Source organism: Puntigrus tetrazona, chromosome 18 (genome assembly GCF_018831695.1).
Source record: "Puntigrus tetrazona isolate hp1 chromosome 18, ASM1883169v1, whole genome shotgun sequence".
NCBI lineage: Eukaryota > Metazoa > Chordata > Actinopteri > Cypriniformes > Cyprinidae > Puntigrus > Puntigrus tetrazona.
This window is the reverse complement of record NC_056716.1, coordinates 19459682-19480465: the sequence shown is the minus strand read 5'-3', so window position 1 is coordinate 19480465 and position 20784 is coordinate 19459682. Positions and strand designations below refer to the sequence as shown.

The 20784-nt window shown below is 36.2% G+C and overlaps 1 long non-coding RNA gene across 1 annotated transcript in view; it reads right to left on the bottom strand.

The window, feature by feature from the left end:
* Nucleotides 1-244: 244 nt before the first annotated feature.
* LOC122323165 overlaps nt 245-20784 on the bottom strand; it is a 27692-nt gene continuing 7152 nt past the window's right edge. Inside the window, exons 4-5 of the long non-coding RNA XR_006246957.1 lie at nt 8337-8591; nt 245-777 (exon numbers count right to left, since the gene is read on the bottom strand). This is a non-coding gene — a long non-coding RNA (uncharacterized LOC122323165). The remainder of the gene's footprint in view (nt 778-8336; nt 8592-20784) is intronic.

Here is a 20784-nt window from a genome sequence, read left to right as displayed (position 1 = left end):
ACATAAAACAGCAAGCGTTTGAGAAGATGCATGAACTTCATGGAAAGAAGCAATATAGTTTCTTTCTCTCGCTCTCTCTCTCTCCATTCAAAGCGCTGTATCAGCATTACTTTTGATGGTATGATAGTGTTGATGGCATGACTTTATTGGCATCTCTCTTTCTCGCTCTCCATCTTTGGCTTTTAGACTGCCGGCTAAATTAATTGCATTAATGCACTGGTCAGGCTGTATGCAGTGCTGAGTCTGAGACACAGGTACCAATCTCAGTAGAATCAATTTCCAGCTGTCAGGCAGCCAGCTGTAGAGAGCAGATGGGCCCTGATGCAAGTCCCTCCAACTTCCTGTTCACCGGGCTTTGTGCACAAATCTAAATACCCGCATGGACGTCTGCTGCCCCAATCTGTGCCCATGAAGACAGGTGGGCAGAGACACAGGCCTGGCTAACATAAAGAAACAACAACAAGAGAGAGAAAGTAAGTGACAAGAGGAAGCTTTCTTTATTCATTTCCCATTGTGTTGCACCTTTGTAATGCAATGTGGAATATGCATAAAGCATCCCAAGTAAAGCAGTGATGTCGTCCATATGTCCAAATGAGTTATTTAAAGCCTTTCTTAACGCCTTGGGAAACAAAAGCAACGGCGGTTTCCGTGTCCTGCTGGTGCATTATGGAGTGTGCATCTGTTTTGTCGGTTATATTGGTGTCACGTCTTATTTCCTCCTCCTGTGGGCCAGACTCACGCTGGGAGTGATATTCGGTTCCAGGTTTAAGTCATGCACTGTATAAAAAAAAAAAAATCTCTTAAGATGTAGCAGATGTAGCTGCCTGCTACCAGAACAATTAACAAAGTTATGCTTTAGTTTGCTCGTTGCGTAATAATGGCTTTAACTCACATTTAACTCATACAGTTGTAATATAAAATTTAAAAAAAGAAGAAAAAAAAGAAAGAAAATAAAATATTAATAAATCACATAAACATATTTTGGTTATATATATTTAAAAGTTTTTCAAAGTAAAAAAATTGATAATTGATAAACATTTATTACGATAGAAAATAACTGCTTTATATTTTCATACATATTAAAATGTAATTTATTCTTCAGCATTACTCCAGTTTTATATGTCACATGATCCTTCATAAATATTTTGATATGCATAATTTGTAAAAGATTTTTATTATTATTATATATATATATATATATATATATATATATATATATATATATATATATATATATATATATATATATATATATATATATATATATGTATTATTCTTAATTAGAATTATCAGTTTCCCTGCTTAATAATTTTTGTGGATAGATTTATTGTGTTAACAAATTCTTTGATGAAAAGTAGGATCAAGAGAAAAGCATAAATATATTGTAAAACTAAACATGCCATTACTAAATTTAAAGTGAAGATAAATCTAAAGCATCCTTGCTTAATTAAAGTACAGTGTCAAAGTGCAATTTTGTCAAGATGTGATTATTTCAAGATTTTTGTTTCATACATATTTGAATCTTCCTCTTGTCCTTTTACTAATCGAAAAAACATCCTTGTGCAGTATGTACATCTCTTGCCCTATCAGGAAAAAAATCACAACCAATTTTGTTCTCCTGGATCTCACCATCGAAGGTTAAACATCTTTACATACCGACATCTTAGAGCCACGCTCTCCAGTTTAGGACTTGTGTTCTGTAAATTATTCAAATCAGGTGTTGAGTGCTAAATACTTGAGAGGCCAGTCGGGCAATTAAGATTAATAATAGAGCAGGTAAATTAAATCAGAACAAGAGCGGCACATTTGGAGAGTGTGTAGTTATATTCCATAGCAGATTTGAAAAGCAGTTCTGTGAATTTGTAATGTCAGCCAGATGATATTTGCTTGAAATGTCAGTCTAGCCAAGTGGTGTTTTCAAAAGAGTTCACGCTACAGAAGCTAATTCGACACATTAGCAGTGTTTCTGAGTGGGTGGAACCACTCCGACCGGCCTCGCAGGAATCAAAACTCGGGAGTCTTTGATGGTAGGACTGACCACGGGTTCATCCGAGCTAGTCGCACAAGATCAAGCGACCAAACTGGGTTCAGATTGCACACTTTTTTTCTGCGGCACGAGTCCTAGAATTACATTATGGACACTGTATAAGGCAGAGAAGGGTTATTAGTAAATACACAAATAGGAGATTTAGATTTAGGTGACTTAATTCCTCAAATCACAATCACGTTTTATCAACTAACTAATATGGAAAAATCTATACCTACCGTATCTAGCCTCATATAAACTCCACACAGCCTCTAAAACCTTCACTGGTTACCATTTTAATAGAAATAATTCACCCAGACTTGAGAATTGAAATATATTAACCCTCAGGGCAACCATGCAGATGAGTTTGTTTCTTAATCTCACCAATGGATGCTCTTTAGTGAATGGGTGCCGTCAAAATGAGAGTCCAAATAATCCACTCCGGTCCATCAATTAACATCTTATGAAACTAAAAGCTATGCGTCTGTAAGAAGTTTTAACTTTAAACCGTCATTTCAAAATACCGTATCCATAATCTATAACGCTTTGAGCAGTGAAAAAGCCCATCTTCTGTTCACATATTTCTTTTTTTAATTTCTATATATAACTATTTTGGACTGTGTCGACAGTGTTTGATCTGATTTTTTTTTTTACTGGAGAAAGCAATGTTATGGATAATTAATTAATTAATAATGGATTGTTTCTTGCAAAAATTACAGGTAAAATTGATGGACTGGACTGGAGTGCGATGTTTTATCTCATTCTGACGGCACCCATTCACTGCAGTGGATCCATTGGTGAGCAACTGATGAAATGAGCAACATTCCTCCGAATCTGTTTTGATTTAAAAAGCTAAATGATCTGCATCTCAGATGGTCTAAGTACATTTCCAGCCAAACATATGCCCTTGGTGGTGTGAAACTTCAATGAGTGCCACATTATGGATTTTTGAAAATGACCTTTCATGCAGCGTGTAACACTGTAAGGGAATGAAAACATCCTGCAAAGTTTTAAATCCGAAAGTGACCGTGTACAAAGTTTTTGATTCTCAAAAGAAAGAGTCGACCCCGAATCGCTGAAACGAGACGCTTTTAAAGTCTTTAATGTTGATGTCAACATGAAAGATTAGAAAAAGAAAGATTGCCACCCACTTGTTGACCTTTATGCGCTGTTTTGAATGAAAATGTAAATTCATTCTTTGCCACTAGGCGTTTAAAGCTCACAAACACTGCTCGACCCATCACCAGAGGGGTTTGGAAAAATTAATAATTGACTGAAACGCTTGGGAGTCATCAAATACACATATATGTATGTATATTACATAATCAAAACTTAAAGCTGCAATGACTTTATATCATCATTTATCAACCTCTGAGCAGTGGCGCCTCTGTCTGAAAGTTTATGTGTAAAAAATCAATATGCTAAAAATCAATTTTGCTTTGGACATTTTGAATGGCGTTTTTACTTCCAGAATGGTACCATTGAGCTCTATTGCTGATCTATATGAAGAACACAATCAGAGTACTCAAGGCCACAGTTTTGTTCATACTTTTGTTCAGCTGCGTACAGATTCTCAAACTAATTTTTTTATATACAATCGCTGAACGAGACGCGTGAAGTCTTTAATGTTGATGTCAAACATGACTTGTACAGAATACTATTTTTATTTATTTATTTAATGCAGAGCATTATATATAAATATGTATGTATATATATATATATATATATATATATATATATAAAAATATGTATATATATATATATATATATATATATATATATATATATATATATATATATATATAAATAAATAAATATGTATGTATATATATATATATATATATATATATATATATATATATATATATATATATATATATGTGTGTGTATGTGTGTGTATAAATATATATATAATCTTTTTTTTTTTTTTTTTTACAGAAGATTTCAAGAGACACAAAAGTTATGGAAAATATGCAAAGTCATGCAAGGTGTAGAAACTTTTTGCATTATAATTCTAATCCCATCCTAAACAAAACCGGCTACAGTGCGTACCGTCATAACACACAGTAACCTTTAATTTGAACAGTAGCTTGAGATATTTTCTTCATGCAATATTTATACCACATAAAATGACAAACCATGAATTCAAGTCAGACATTTTTGAATAATCACTGTGGCGAATTAAAAGGGCAAGCCAATTATGCAGGAGGTGTGTTTATTTCCAGCCTCCATGAATATATGTGGCAGCTTAACAGTGAGCGATCCGGGCTGCTAACACAAAGGTTGTCTGTTTAATTCCAGTAAGGTGAGCCAGGAATTACAAAGTTGCTGAGATTACAATCGTAGTGCCTTTGAGAAAGGTACTTAACCTCAGGGTGGTCCAGAGGGACCAGCCCTACAATTAGTGAACTGTGAGCCGCCTTACACCAAAAGCATCTGTTAAATGACTAGTAACTAAGTAAGCCACTTCAATCTTTTAAATAACAATCAGGAGCCTGCAAAAGTCCTTAAAATAAAAGTTCACCGCTGCATTCTATGCTTTATGTCTTTCAGTTCTGAATCCCCAAAGTATGCATACTGTACGATGTTTATTTAATACACTTTTGTTAACCCAGCCATAATGAAAGCTGCGTTATGTCAATATAAAATGTGATTTAGCACTGAATGCAACAAAAACTCCGGTATAATTTATGACAGACAGCGATTGGCTCAACCTGGCATTCTTCGCCGCTCGTTTGCATAAAATTGAGCCTTTCCTCACATTTTGACAGTCTTATTGCTTGCTTAACTGTCAATCCCACACAATTGTGCCGTTCACCTCCCATTTACAGCGAACTGGAAAGCTTTGCTCTGCGAGAGCAGAAACGTACAGCTAATATCTGTCTATTCTTTTCATTGCCGTGACTTCAAAAGAGACGCTGTTAAAAAAAGAGAGAAGTGCTGTATCGATCCCATAAAGAGAAAACTTCCAATTAAAGGAATTTACGTGTAAGTTTTGTTCACCCCAGAGTTATTTATTCTACAGAATCCAAAAGGAACGCGCTTTTGTGAAAAAAAATATTTAACATGAATGCAAACACGCTACGATTTTAAAAGTCTGAGGCCAGGAGAATACATTTTTTTGAAAGAAATGAATACATCTATTCATCGGCCAATGCGCTCATCAAAAGTCACAGTATAGACATTTATAGTCTTTCATTTCTATTTCAAATAAATGCTGTTATTGTGGAAAAAGTATGATGCATATCGGCATATTAGAATGATTTCTGAAGGATTGTGTGACTACAGTAAAAAATTCAGGCAGGAATCAAAGGAACAAAATGCATTTATAATATAATAAAACAGTTAAAAAGTATTTTTAAATTGTACAATTTCAGAAAATCACAGCATGTTTAATCAAATAAATGTGGCTTCGCTGAACACGAGACTTTCGAACTTTTAAACACTAGTGTAGCGCAACGAATTTTCCTAAAAAATAAAAAAATGTTCTCATCGTATGGATTTCAAGCATCGTGAACTATTCCCGCCATCGGCTATCAAAAATTTCAAAACAGAAATCCTCTTCTTTGCAGTCACGATGTCATGTGACCATAAAACGACTTTATAATCACCAGCTAAGACAGAGCCCATCATGCTAACAAGGGTCGGGGGTCACCGAGAAAGGGCCCAAAGGTTTCCTTAGCAAGTTCATACTAGCGTTTGCGCACGGAAGGCAATTGTCCAAGACAAAAAAGGTTAGATTAGGCCGGACTGAAATTATGTTGACAGGGAGCTGCAAATTAGACCGAGTTGCCGTGTCTAAATCGAATGCCCTCAAGTTCATCAGCCAATTTCTGGAACTCTGTCTGGGGTGTAAATGAAAGTGTGTATCCAAAAAATCCAGTCGCAATAACTGGGATTGGCCGGAAAGGTTATTTAAACCCATGAAAGGTTTTGTTTAAATATGACCGCCTTAGTCCAGCGTCCCGGTGATGGAATGAGTCATCATTAAAATGCGACCGAAAAAAGAGATGAGCTCATTATTCCACTTTTCGCTGCTGTCTTAAAAATATCAGGGAGTGACAAACCCCGGTGCGTTAATGTGGCAGATGGGAGGACAGAGTGGAGAGAAAGCAGCACCTGCCCTATGGAGAGCTTCGACATTCCGTTCGTTCCTCTGATGCAAACGAGGACACGGGATCGCCCGCCGCGACCCCGTGAACACCGGCGGCGACCGGACCCACATCAGAACCGCCTGCGACAGTTGGCTAATGAGAAGCTGGAAAGCGTGCGCGCGAACAATGCAGAAGATAAACAACGATAACACACGCGAGCAACGAGGATGAAGGCTCAGAGAAATAATGAAACGCCTCGCGCGCGCAACGGCTTGATCCTCCGGCAGCTCCGAGAGCTGAAAAAGACCCCTCCGAGTTCTCCAGCAGAGCCGCAGTCGGGCAGAACAGCTCAAGATGGGCCCCTGTAACACTGCCAAAAAACAGATTCCTTTAAACACAGTGAAATCTAGGAGAGAGAGAGAAAAAAAAACGGGTATGAAACATCTACCTCTACAATTATGGCGCAGAACAACAAAAACAAATGTTCGTGGGGAAACTGACGCCTATACAAGCTTTGGAGTAAAGCAGACGTCGCCGGGCCGGGTTTTATGCAAAAGATAGCAATTTAGGCTTTTTTCGTTACTGTGATGGAAAGGTTTGTTGAACAACAAGCGCAGTTTAGAAAAACCAACTGCATGAACTCAACAGAGAAGAAACAAGGAGGCAAAGCGACCTGTACCTCTGGGCCAATTTTGTATTTTATATACATTTACATTACTGCATGATTCACCGCAGTTTCGAAGAGGAATGTCCGTTGGGAGGCGCTGAAACACACATTCAATACGTGAGCCCTGGCACGTTTGCATTAAGTTGATATCGGTGCGTACTGCTGTCGCTAAATGTTAAAGCTCTATCGTGGTGAAAATACGCTTTACGCCGAATCCAACCCTGAACTTACCAGATAGCGTTAACAAATGCAAAAGCGATATAAAAACGCATTCGTTGATGCAGCCGTGTCATTTCAACTTTCTTTTACACAGATTTGAACTGTTTTGTCAAACCGTAGTTACATGGGTACATCTCTGTACTTCATGAGCTACTGAACAAACATACCGTCTATAAGAAAAAAACACATAGATATGAAGCTGGATATGTGTGATGATAATAAATGCAGAAGCACCGGTTTTCAAATATGCCAGCATATTAATATTGTTCATTTCTTTTGGTAGAGGCACACAGTTGGTGAAACGTGCAATATTTACATCTCAAAGCCTACCTTATAGTCCTGGGTTCGATTCACATGGAGAGCTAGAATTCAATTGAAATGTTACTTTTTTAATTACTGCTTCTATTCAGGATGCATTAAACTGATCAAAAGTAAAGGCATGGTATCAATAAGCTGTCATTTGTTAACATTAGTAAATTATTAACCAACACGAACAAACAATGAAAATGCATTTATTACAGTATTTATTATCATTGTTAATATTAGTTTCTAAAACTGCAATCATGCATTGCTAGTTCAAGTTAGCTCACAGTGCATTAACAAATTTTAATAATACCTAATGCAATTAGCATCAACTAAAATTAATGAATACTTAATGAATAATACATTTCTGTATAAAGAATATAGCAAAATATATGAAGCAGCACAACTGCTTTCAACAATAATAACAATAATACGTGTTTCTTGAGCACCTAATCAGCAATACATGTTTTCAAAATCATTTTATTTCCTCATTTACTTTTATTGGGGAGGAGCAGGATGAATGTTCTGGTTAAAGATTCGGTATGACATGAGGATGAGTAAATGAGTTTCTGTGCGCGAACTACGTGGGAACCTTATTTATTTTAGCGATGAGTTTGTAGGACGTCTGACTCATTTTTCTGAACTGAACCAAATCTGTCCCTTCCTGAGCGCAATGTTCTTGAAGAGACGGCACACGCTTAAGCAATTCGATATTACTTCACTGGATTACCAAAATTTCCCTCTCCCCGAAAAGAAAATGTATATAATAATAAATAAATAAAGTAGCATATTAGAATGATTTCACGTGACAGTAAAAATTGGAATGATGATGCAAAAAATTTGCAACACAGGAATAAAATTACATCACGGGTTTGACTCCCATGGAAAAAAGAATTGATAAAAGATATTGTCAATGCAACGTTAGTCAGTCTTGGAAAATATGCATTTACCAATTGCTTAAATTTAATGCTTGCATCCCGAATAACTAACACCGTAGTGAAAATATAGAGTATGTATTTTGACTCACGTTAGGAAGCCCAGGGTCTGGAGGCCGATCCGTACTGTGGTATGACATCCGTTTGTTTGTGAGCGATGAGCCGAAGGAAACGGGTGAGTATTAAACTGACCAAAAGGACGCTTGGGGGTCAGAATGTTTGTCATTTAAAATGGCTGCCGTGTCATATGATTTATCTGTCTGCTGTTCCATATTCTCTTCAATCGCTTGCTGTCATGGCAGGGGCTGGAGCATCCGTAATCCCAGACAGCGCCGGTTTGTTCCTGTCTAAAAGGGAAAAAATTGACAAATTCAGCCAATGCATCAAGATTTAACCACAAAAAAAAAACGAGAGAACTTTGAGAAAAATGAGAACTTTCGGGAAAACTTCTGAGGGAAGAGAACATCACGGATATGCTGAGGCCTTTAATTTTGTGCTCTTGAATAGTTCCATGTACCCCGGTGTTGTTCTTTGAAGTGCTGTAGAAGCATGTAAATACCATACTACGTTATTTTTATATATATATATATATATAAAGAAGTTCTAATGTATTTTGGACATTCTTTGAAGTTCACACCATGGTAATCATTCAGCATCATGATGTAAACTACAGTTGAAAGTTTGGGGTCGGTAAGTTTTTTTTTTTTATGTTTTTGAAAGACCAAGGCTGCATATATTGTGAATATATATATATATATATATATATATATATATATATATATATATATATATATATGTGTGTGTGTATATATAATCATTCTATTATGCTGAATTGCTGCTGAAGGATATTTTAAGATTATTGAAGACAATGCTATTTCTATATTTCTAAATACAATGTTTTTTTATATACCATAAATGTCTTTATGTTTTGCAATTGCTGAATTAAAAGCGTGCTATTCTTAAAACACACGTCTTGCTGATTCCCGATATTCTGAATGTCCCATCCCCAATGTCATCATTGCACTGACGCAGTATCACACCCTATTTTTGCTAAAGTTATGACTGAAGTTATAGTTTTTGGAGGGCTTATTGAGTTTGGAGGACAGGGCAATTTTGGTAATTCGATGAAATAATAACGAATTGCTTAAACGTATGCCGTCTCTTCAAGAACATTGCGCTCAGGAAGGGACAGATTTGGTTCAGTTCAGAAAAATGAGTCAGACGTCCTACAAAGAAAAATAAAGATCCCACGTAGTTCGCGCACAGAAACTCATTTACTCATCCTCATGTCATACCGAATCTTTGACTAGAACATTCATCCTGCTCCTTCCCAATAAATGATGAAATAAAATGATTTTGAAACGTATATGATGCAAATATTCCATTATTGTATATCTAGATTATAGATGTAGTAGTAGTGTTAGATATTATAGAGATTGGGATCACTAATAGCATAAAAAAAGTGTTTTATCAGGTAAAAAGAATTGCATTGAAAGTTTGGGTAACATTATAGAATAGAGAACACTTATTCACTGTTAACTACTACTTTTCCTTCAATAAAATCACTAAATTCCCCCAATACCTGAAATTAATTTCTTAGGTTCAAGTATTGGATGCAGAATAAGGTCATGTAGAATAAAGCATTAATATGTGCTTAATTAGTACTAATAAATGGCTAATATTCCAGTAATATGCATGCAACTAGTTAAGAGACCCTATAATAATGTGTTACCGACCTAACATCGAAAAGTCATGCGACAATCATTTGCACTTTGTTCTTCATGATACTTGTTGCTGGTTTTTGATTGCGACGGTTAAAATGCACAGCGGTGTTCAGACTCTGTCCCTCGAAACTGAACACCGCGCCATCTCTCCTAGGCCAAATGCTCTCTAGGCCCGATGGAGCTCAAATCTACACCCAAATGCAGCATGTCTCCAGGGTCACGGCTGGAAGCTCAATAGTAATCACACCAGTCTGCCATTCCCAGCAGGAGCGTTTCTCCAGCGGCCATCATTACAGGCCCCACGCTGTCATTCATTCCTCCTGTCCCGAGGGAGCTCCTTTTACTTTAGGTTCAACAAGCTCGAACACAAAACATTTAAATCGCTCTCAAAAAGCCAAAACTGCGAAACCAGACAGACGCTCGAATGCCTGACGGTGATTATACAAAGCCAAACGCGGACGCATCCTGTGGTTGTTATAGTAAAATCAAGCTATTGTGACTAAACCGAAAGTTTTCATTTAGTAATCGTCCAATATATCAATTTGCAGATCCAACACGGTCTCACGACTGATATTTTTTAGGTGGTTAATTCGTAGATTCGTACGACCTTACTTGCACAGTTTTGTCTAAATTCGTATAAATTGGCAACTCGTAAAATACGTACAATTTAGCAAAAATACGAATTCGTATGAGTGAGGTCGTACGAATTCGTACAAATTAGCCACCTCGTAAAGTATGTACGAACTGCCACGAGATCGGTCTGAAAGATTTTCGAATAAACTCGTAGCTCATGCGAACAAATATTTATTTTTTGCCTAATTAGCTTGACAGAACTAAAAACAAACGAGCATTTGATACTTTTAAATAATCTAGCCCTGCATTTTAAAACTCACACTGGCCAAACCATCAATAATGAATTTTGCATGGTTTTACACTTCCGTCATTAATAGTATAAATATTTCATTAAACATTTCTTCAAATATATTAAAAAGGCTGCATGTGCCATTGAAGCAGTGCTCTAATTATCTTCACAGACGGCTCCGGGGACAAGGCCCGGTTGTATGAGAACACAGTGCAACTGAACTTGTAACTTGGCTGCAAATCAAAGCATCAGGGTCCCGGGGTTCAGGCGACAGGAACAGTGTGTATATTTAAAATTAAGGCTGTTAAAATAGCAACACGAGTTCGGTCCATAGCAAGCTGAAATGACTGTAGTATTAAGAGGAGCCATAATTCACAGAGTGAACACGTAGGAAAACAAGTTTGTGTTCATCACATACTTCAATGTGAGCTTCAATCTCAAGGCTACAAGGAGGCACTTCCATTATTTTGGCCCGTGAGAGTAAAATATTTTTTAATTACGAAGCCTAAAAGCTAGGCAATTCAATTCGCCTGTTTTAAACGATGCACACGTTAAATAATATGGAAGGTAAATGCAAAGTAAACGAAAAGAAAACTTAGGTTCAGGTCTGATTTAGTCGTAAGCACGATTCTACGAGCTGCCTCGTTATTCGCTTGTAACCAAAGACTAAATTTTTACTAAAATGATATATTATTTGATGTTCCTGTAGCACTTAAATTTGTCTTGGAAAGCTATTAGTAAGACCAGTTTGTTTTCAGGTTTGTGTTCAAATCTACCAAGCATTAGCTTTTACATTTGATCACATTAATGGAATGCAAGAAACTGAACGTTAGCGAGGACGAAAACCGAACGAGTCGTGGGTTACCAAAGATTCTAATGAATGAGTTGCGAGCCTGAGGCACGCATTGGAAACATGCTTATTATGACTCTAATTCATTTACATTTTATTAAAACCTGCAAAACCTTTCATTTAAATACAATTTACTGTAGCGCATGCATATTATACTGCCGTCCATCGAATCATCGCGATTAATCACATCCAAATTAAAACGTTCAGATTAAATCATATTTGTGTGCGTGACGTGTATATTAATGCTGCGTTCCAGGCACGTTTTGAACTTACTCAAACGTTTAGAATTCCTGGTAAGCGTTCCCGAAATCAAATCTGTCACGTGGAAAAAAGAAGCGACGCCAGACTTGTTTAACCATCGATTTTGCATTCGCAAATGAAAAAACACCAGATGTACGATTATTATCGTATTTGTACGATAATTTAGATGCAGCGTGTCCAGTGTAGAAACATTGTAAAAAAAAAATATATATATATATATATATATATATATATATATATATATATATATATATATATATATATATATATATATATATATATATATATATATATATATATATATATATATATATATATATATATATATATGTTTTATGGATAGATACCCATGCAGGGTGAACAGTGGTATATACAATAGTATATACAATATAAGCACAACGGAATTTGCCTGCCATCTGACTGAATGACTCCATGATGTACTGTGATCGATGGGGTTTGATTGCATGATGCTACCTTAGTAGGTAGCTGCCTAGGCAGTTGACAGCAATGTAGCTCTTCTTTTCTCTCCCTTTCTTTGACAATCCACTTCACCGGTTTCTGTACATCAGCCCTGTTGCCCGGGGGCATTTTGTTGTTAAAAAACAGAACACAATATGCTGAATGACAACATCACTGAGGAGACGTCAATGCTTTGCATTCTGGTGACTGAAATAAGCTGATTGTGAGAGAGCGTCCTGGCCGGGCTCCTGGATGTAAGCCAGGCTATTTGAGATGCACACTGAGCACTGACTGCTTGTTTTGGCAGGCAGAACTGTTGCAGCCAGCACCAGACAATATATTGCACACACAAGCTCAAAAATAAACACGTGCTTGCTCATTTAATGGGGGAAGAGAGCATCAGAATTACCTTGAGATGCAAAATGAAGGTGTATTCTTCACTGCAGTGCACCTCTACAGGAGCTCAGTGACGTCAAGCTACATCAGTGCGTGCTGATATACCCACGGCACTCAAGGCATTATGGGTAAGCTCACATGCTTTATTTCACAGAGCCACTGCTGTGTTCCCAGCTGGTCCTCTGAGGGTAGGCAGGAATTTGTGAAGATCATGTGTGAACTAATTTGAGCTGATGTGCTGCCAAAAATAAATGCACTTGATTTCCTAGTACTAGGACAAACTGCAGTTTCGGCTGCTCGAAAACACACACACACACACACACACACACACACACACACATATATATGCAAAGTCACAATTGTGTTATAATGTTAGAATTGTGAGATATAAACTCAAGTCATTATATGATGCAATTCTATGAAAGAAACGTCTAATAAAAAATATTTTTTGTTATTTTTTTAAATGTAATATATGTATATATTTAAATATATATGTATGCATTTTTAAATGTAATTTAATCATTTTATTTCAGTAACTGCATTATCAAGTTTAACTTAAATTAAATAACATTCTAAGGGTTTTACTTTTACTTTTAGTAAACATACTATCCCAGATACACACTGAATACCTAAATTCCAAGAATAAACAAAGTACATTTTTCAAGAAAATAATATTTCAGTCATTCAACTTTCTACTAGTTTTAAGGGGGTTTTTTTATTCGTTGTGAAATTCACTAACATTTTCTGAGTGAAAAATCATTTCTGCACTTCTTTTTTTTTCCTCAGCGCATTTACACACACACACACACACACACACACACACACACACACACACACAAAACACGCATGCTTTTAATGTGTTACAGAGACCTCCAGAAGGGGCGGTACTGATCCTGGACCAGAAGAACTCTCTATGCATTTCATTTCATGCGAAAGAGATTATGCCATCATTATACGATAGATCAGGTCTCTGATGTCATAGATTAACGCAATTAGACAGACGGTACATCGGAGGAACACAAGGGGGTCGTAGTGTCTCCAGCAAGGGTTTGCCCCAGCTGCTCTTACTGGCACAGATCCGCCCCTCGCCCGCCCCACTCATAATGTGAGCATCTGTCCGTACGCCTTACATACTGAGATGCTGCTGCCCACTGCTCAACAGCGAGTGTGCCGCTCATCCACAATTTGCCTCTCAATCTGTTTTATTCAGCTGAGGTTTTCCTGTGGAGTGGGTTAAACATCACATCTAATTACTCAATTGCTTAATTGTTGTTAAACAGCCCATCCTTTCATTGCAATTAATTTGTTTGCCTAAAATGCAAAAAAAATCATTCTTTAACAATCTTATTTGCCGCACTTAGCAGCTGTTCGTTAATAATACAGCAACTACTGAAATCAAACGAGCTGAGAGAATGCGCGGCGTTTAAAGGGACAGTGCACCTGAAAATGAAAATCGTCATCTTTTACTAAACATCCAAGTTGTTCCAAGCCTGTGTGAGTTTCTTTCTTCTGTCGAACACAAAAGTAGATGTTTTGAAGAATGTGGGTAACCAAAAAGCTTGTTGGAGCGCTCATGGAAGCTTGTTTTCGCCACCGGATAAACATAAAAAACGTAATTCTGCAGTTCATTAAGATTTGCGCTATACAAATTGAGACGTAAAGTTAGAATAGCTTGATAGAAATCGCAATTTATGAGTTATAAACGCGAGATATAAACTCACAATTAATCGTCATAATAAAAATAGTCTACATCCCTCAATTCTGATATCACACAACCCTGAAACAGTCACCGACTACGACAGCATCACGACACGACCAATATACTCAAAGCACTTAACACAACTAAAAAAATAAATATGCAATAGGCTCAACATTTCACTTGGCATGCATTTAAAGTTCTCCATATATTCCTCTTACGAAACTGCATATTGCATCTGTCTCACAGAACTCTCCCTCACATCTAAACTTGGTGTAACCTCGTAAAAGCCTTCATTACTTAGAACTTACTAATGCTCCACACAGCAGGTCGTCCATCTCCCAGCTCCATCACATAAGGACATTTTACTTAAAGGTTTGTGAGAAGAAATAAAATTGCATAGAGTTTGATTCCGCGCTTCGGATGGAGAATAACCTTTATCTGCTCTTTTATTGTGGTCTGAATGGATTAGACACATTTTCCCATTAGCATTAACATTTGGATTGGCTGTCTTTTATGCACTTTTTTCGCAGCACAGCTGGAAGCTTCAGAAAGTGAATTACAATTTTGGATTCTGACAGGTAGCAAGCAAGCAACATGCCTGAAAATCATCTTCAAGAACAGCTTGCCCCGGTGAGAACCCACCTGCTCCCTCTTCAGAACAGCCACCTCACTTTTTATATCTCACAGACATTTTCCTAAAATGAAGTGTCTTTAAGAGTTATTTGCTGCAGTTAGAGGAAAAAAGTTATCAAGTTTCAAATTCCTATAGGCCTGCTGTTTTTTTTTTTATCGTCTGTTAACTAAACAACGTTCTAGCTTCTTTAGAACATTCTAATGAAGTGTGGAACCTCAAGGCTATGAAACTCTTGGCAGAAACTTATATTGCATACGTTACTTAATGCAATAATTTACAGACACTCATTAAAAAAACAAAAAAACAAAAACAAAACGTGATTTTGGTCATATCAATTGTGATAATTATTGTTGTTCAGATAGCATAATACTTTGAGTTTTTGTTGAGTCAAGCATCTTAAAAGTTAAACCAAAATATCTATACTTATATACTATATATATATATATATATATATATATATATATATATATATATATATATATATATATAGATAGATAGATAGATAGATAGATAGATATTGCTCTTTGATGCCATTTTTAAATAAAATAAAATACAAATTGAATTAAAACGTAAACGAAAGTATTCTTTTACTTAAAAATAAAATATTACTTTAATCAATAATTTCTTATTATCTTAATCTTATTTTTAAGTTATATGAGACTCAATTCATTTAAGTCGGATTGAATATAATTTAAGTTGAAATGACTTCTTCTGCCAATTTCATTAATCCTATAGCAAGCAACCAAGTTGGTGTTGAAGTAGCCGTATATATATATATATATATATATATATATATATATATATATATATATATATACACACACACAACATCTATGACTTAAAGGTAAAAGCTAGATTTTAATAAAATACTAAAAAGACTAAAAAATGAACAAGCACCAGCCTAATCAGACACAGATGGCTGTGATCAGCGGATATTTTGACTACAGTATTCCAGAACCCAAATAAAGTCCCCAAAGCTCTTCATACCGCAGAGCCTCCCGATCAACTTGTTTACGCTGTATTTAATTGCAAGGCAGAAATAAACAGTTTTTCATTTACGTCGTTTGAAAGATGTCAGCGGTGAAAAATGGAGTTTTCCGTAAGTGCTGACTGAATCACAATCCACTATTGATGCTGCTTTTCCTGCACTCAACTTTCTGTGCGCCATAATTGAGATATTTCTCCTTGACTTTGTCCTCGTGCCGATGCAGATATATACGCGAGCAGACACGGCTAATGATGAGGAACAGATTGCAATGATTGTTAGCGCTAGACAAAACCGCTATTTTATTAAACGTCCTTTTTTTCGGTCCAATTTAACTCGATAATTTTCCGTTTTCCCTCGCTGCTAATATTTGTCGTCTCGCTTCGCCATCTGCTCGCCGGCCCGGTGTTTTCGCAGCGAATTAATGCCTGACATTTGCCGAAGTGAATCCATATGTTCTGGAGGTCTTCGGTAACAGCAGAACTCGGCCGTCGTATTCAAATGCCACCCGGGAGTTTAGCAGAATGCTACAAACAACCAAAAATACACAGGAAGGAGAAACAATGGGCCGTATATGAATCATCGGTGACCTTTTGCGCGTTACGCACACTTCCTTTCGCCCCCGGCCCGGGCTTGGAGGAAAGAAAGCGAGAACAAGAGGCGAAGATGAAGGAAGGTAGAGCTAATTAAACCAAACCGCAGAGCAAGCGATCTCCATGTTCGGTAATTATCTGCAAGGCTTTTCTTTTTGGCCGGTCGGGGTGAGGAAGAGGTAGATGGCTAACAGCGGACCGGGACGAGATTGAGCTTGGTGGCAAAAAAAAAGTGATGTAGATGAATCCGCAAAGCAGTAATTAGAAGCTGGTAATTAAATGCGCCTGGTGCATAAAATAATGCAAACACAGCTTTCTGAGCTCTTGTCAGTGTCTGCTCTTTTTCTCTCTCTCTCTCTCTCTCGTCTGATTCCTGAGCTCACCTTTAGCTGACTGAATCTCACGAAACCTGGAAGAAGAAAGAGAGAAAGACAGAAGGTACGAAAGACTTCATCTGCCTGCAGGAAAACGATGCTGATAGTAGCGTGAAATTATAATAAAATGTGTAATAAAGTATCAGCATTTCAGTGCACGCTACATGTTTTAATTGCAATGAACCCTCGCCGTGAAAACTAAATAAAAATAAAAGTTTTATTACGTGTTATATATATCACCAATTAAGAAATTAGTCGCTATGAGAAATTGTGTTGCAAATATCGACTTCTCTTGACGGATACGTTTGTTGAGATTTGAAAAATCTTAATGAATTAATTTATTTCCATTCTGCCTTTATTTTAAAAAAAGAAAAGCGAGCACAATTTCTCACTCCAGTCTCATTACTGTAATGGAAAATAAATAGAAGCCTCAATAAATAAGGTTCGATATTTGACTTCTGTTTTGCAATAAAAATAGGTTAGTGACTAATTTCTTAATTGAAATGTGAAGTTATATATTTATGTGAAGTGCAGCAGCCATTGATATTTCTGTGAAAACTGAAGAGTACAAAATAAAAGTCCCGTTTTGATTTTTATGTGCACTCCTCACCCTAATTAAGAAATTAGCCGGTGAAATATATTTTTATTGCAAAGCTGAAGTCAAATGTCAAGGCTTTAGACTAAGACTGAGTAACAGCTTTAGATTGAGACCCACCACTTCACACGCACACAAAAAAATATTTATTCTGCTTTCTGACATTATTTTCCATTATTTCCTTCAAGTGTAATTTCTCATCCAAAGATCACATTATTGCAAATAAATAAATGAATAATAACACATATGCGACAGTATTTAATATGACCATTTTCTTTAATTTATGCTAATGTTATCATAGTAATAATCAAACATTCAATGCGATTTCTTTTGCTTTATCGCTTGCATGATCTTTCTAACCGACCATTCCTCTCCTTGTCATCTTTTCATTTCTTGTCTTCTGTCCATCAGATGTTATTTCTCCCCTCACACGTTCATATTTTATTTCCGCATGCACGCATCTGATGCCAGAATGTGAGGTTGTTTCAGAAGTCACACCAAGTGCAAACTTCAAAACCAAAGAGGATTAGTTTGACAGCGCATGCTGGCCGAGTAAAAATAGAGAGGGAGACAGAGAAAGAGCGAGAAGATTACAAGGGTTTTTTTTTTTTTTTTTTTTTTTTTTTTGATTGGAGCAACAGGCAATAGCACAAAACTCTCCATCACTCAGATATCTGTCCTTACACAACAATACGGGTAAAGAGATACTCCAGCTTCTCAGCAGGCTGGACCTAGCTTTGATACGTGCCGGGCGGTCGGTAGGGTTTAAGGTAATCTCTGTTACAGCCAACATGACCAGAAACTCAGACTCACTCCTGATGCCTGAACTGTCTCCACTGAGGTCCATAGACACTAAACATCTGTAACAACAGGGAAATGTCTGCTGATAATATCTGATGAGAGAGCTAACTGAATTAGGCTGGTTATGTTTCTGACGTGCTATAACACAAGGCGAACTCATTAGTATTTGTAGTCGAAAGTCGAAATACTCTGTTTGCAAAATTCAGATGTAAACAACCTCGGTGTTTAGATAGATTATAACGAGCATATTTACATGCATAAATATTTTCAGAAAAATATATGTTAAAATATATATATATATATATATATATATATATATATATATATATATATATATATATATATATATACTGTATATATATTGTTATGAACGTCCTGAGCTCACATCAGCATTGCCTTTGAAACGGACGGGGAACACCTGCACACACTCATCGTGAGCTGATTGGTTACAGCTGGAAATCATCAGCCCATGAGGTCAGACGGTTTGGGATGTATATATATATATATATATATATATATATATATATATATATATATATATATATATATATATATATATATATATATATTCCCAACCATCGGACCTCATGGGCTAATGATTTTATTATATTTTTATTACAGTATATATATATATATATATATATATATATATATATATATATATATATATATATATATATATATATATATATATATATATATATATATGTACTGTAATAAAAATATATGAATGTTTATGCATTGCACAAAAAAACTCCTGGAATGAGTGTCTATCCAAAGAAAACCCTACAATAAGTGAAAAAATCTAAAACTTTACATTTAGCATCTATCAGTTAAGTCTAAAAACAATGTCTGGTCATAAAAAGAATGTGTGTGTGTGTGTGTGTGTAAACTAAAAATCAGCATCCAAAGAAAACCCCTCTAAAACCAGTATCGAAGGATACTGTATAACAAATAACCCTAAAAAATAAATAAATAAAAATCAGTATCCATCAAGAAAAACCCTCTAAAATCTGTGTGAGTGAAATACCTTATTCGTTGTTTAGAAATACACAAGTATGCGTGCGTGTACTGCGCAAAATATATAATAACATTGTAATAGCGCAACGTGTATTATTTGAAAATCTTAATAAATCAGATGGGTCTGAAACCACACACACACACGCACAGAGAAATCACACAGTCATTTATATTTTAAATGATGTTTTCTAGCCACTCCATGCATCCCTGTCATCCCTATTGAGGGGAAAAAGATGTTCGCTTGAATAATGCACAAGGCCCAGAGGACACTACATTACAACTGCTGCTTAAAATCAAGGCACACAATCTCTCAGCCCTTCCATTTGCAACCGCGTCACTTCTTTCATTTGCTAACTGCTTGCTGATGAATAAAATATGGAACCGAATTTAGTCATATGTTGATTTGTTGGACGCATATGAAATTTTCCTCTTTTGCATTAGAGGGTAGGATTTCAATTGAGACATGAAAGCTGACAACAGCTCAACAATGAAATATGTAAAGGAGTTATATGTTATTCAAACAGGACAAAGGGCTTAAAGTGAGACACAAGAAATTAGATGTCATTCTCTTTTTGTTTTTTTTGTTTTTGCTCAATGTGCAACACATGCAAAATAACTCCAACAACTCACAGGCCTTCTCTATAAGGAATGGCTCCGTATGGAGGACGGATTTGACCGATTGTGCGTGACAGAGTAACATTTGGGTCAGCAGCTAAACTTAGCCTATATACAATTAGTAAGAAAGAGCTTGGGGTTTTTAATGACCGCTGAGATAAATGAACATCTGTTTCGTGTGCGCCGAGAGAAATGGTGCTCTGGATTGCGCACGACTGTGACAGATCATTAGCCACTTCTTCGATACCTTCCCGTATTGATATCTGACGCATGCAGCAGCATCTGTCCGATCAGAAGCAGTTTTCCAAGAGACGGATGAAACAAACCAATCCTCAGGAAAAGCCACAGAGAGGTCTGTAGTATGTTTTGCTCAACCAAGGCTGCATATGCTTGAGCAAAGATTAAATAATGGAAACATAATAGTGTGAAATATTATTACAATTTAAAATAACAGCTTTTTTTGAGAATTAAGTATCAGAATAATATAATGTGTTGTGTGACACTTAAAACTGGAGTAATGATGCTGGAAATTCATCTTTAATAAATTAATTTTCAGATATATATATATATATATATATATATATATATATATATATATATATGTGTGTGTGTGTGTGTGTGTGTGTGTGTGTGTGTATATAGTACTGTCAAATGATTAATCACAATTACATT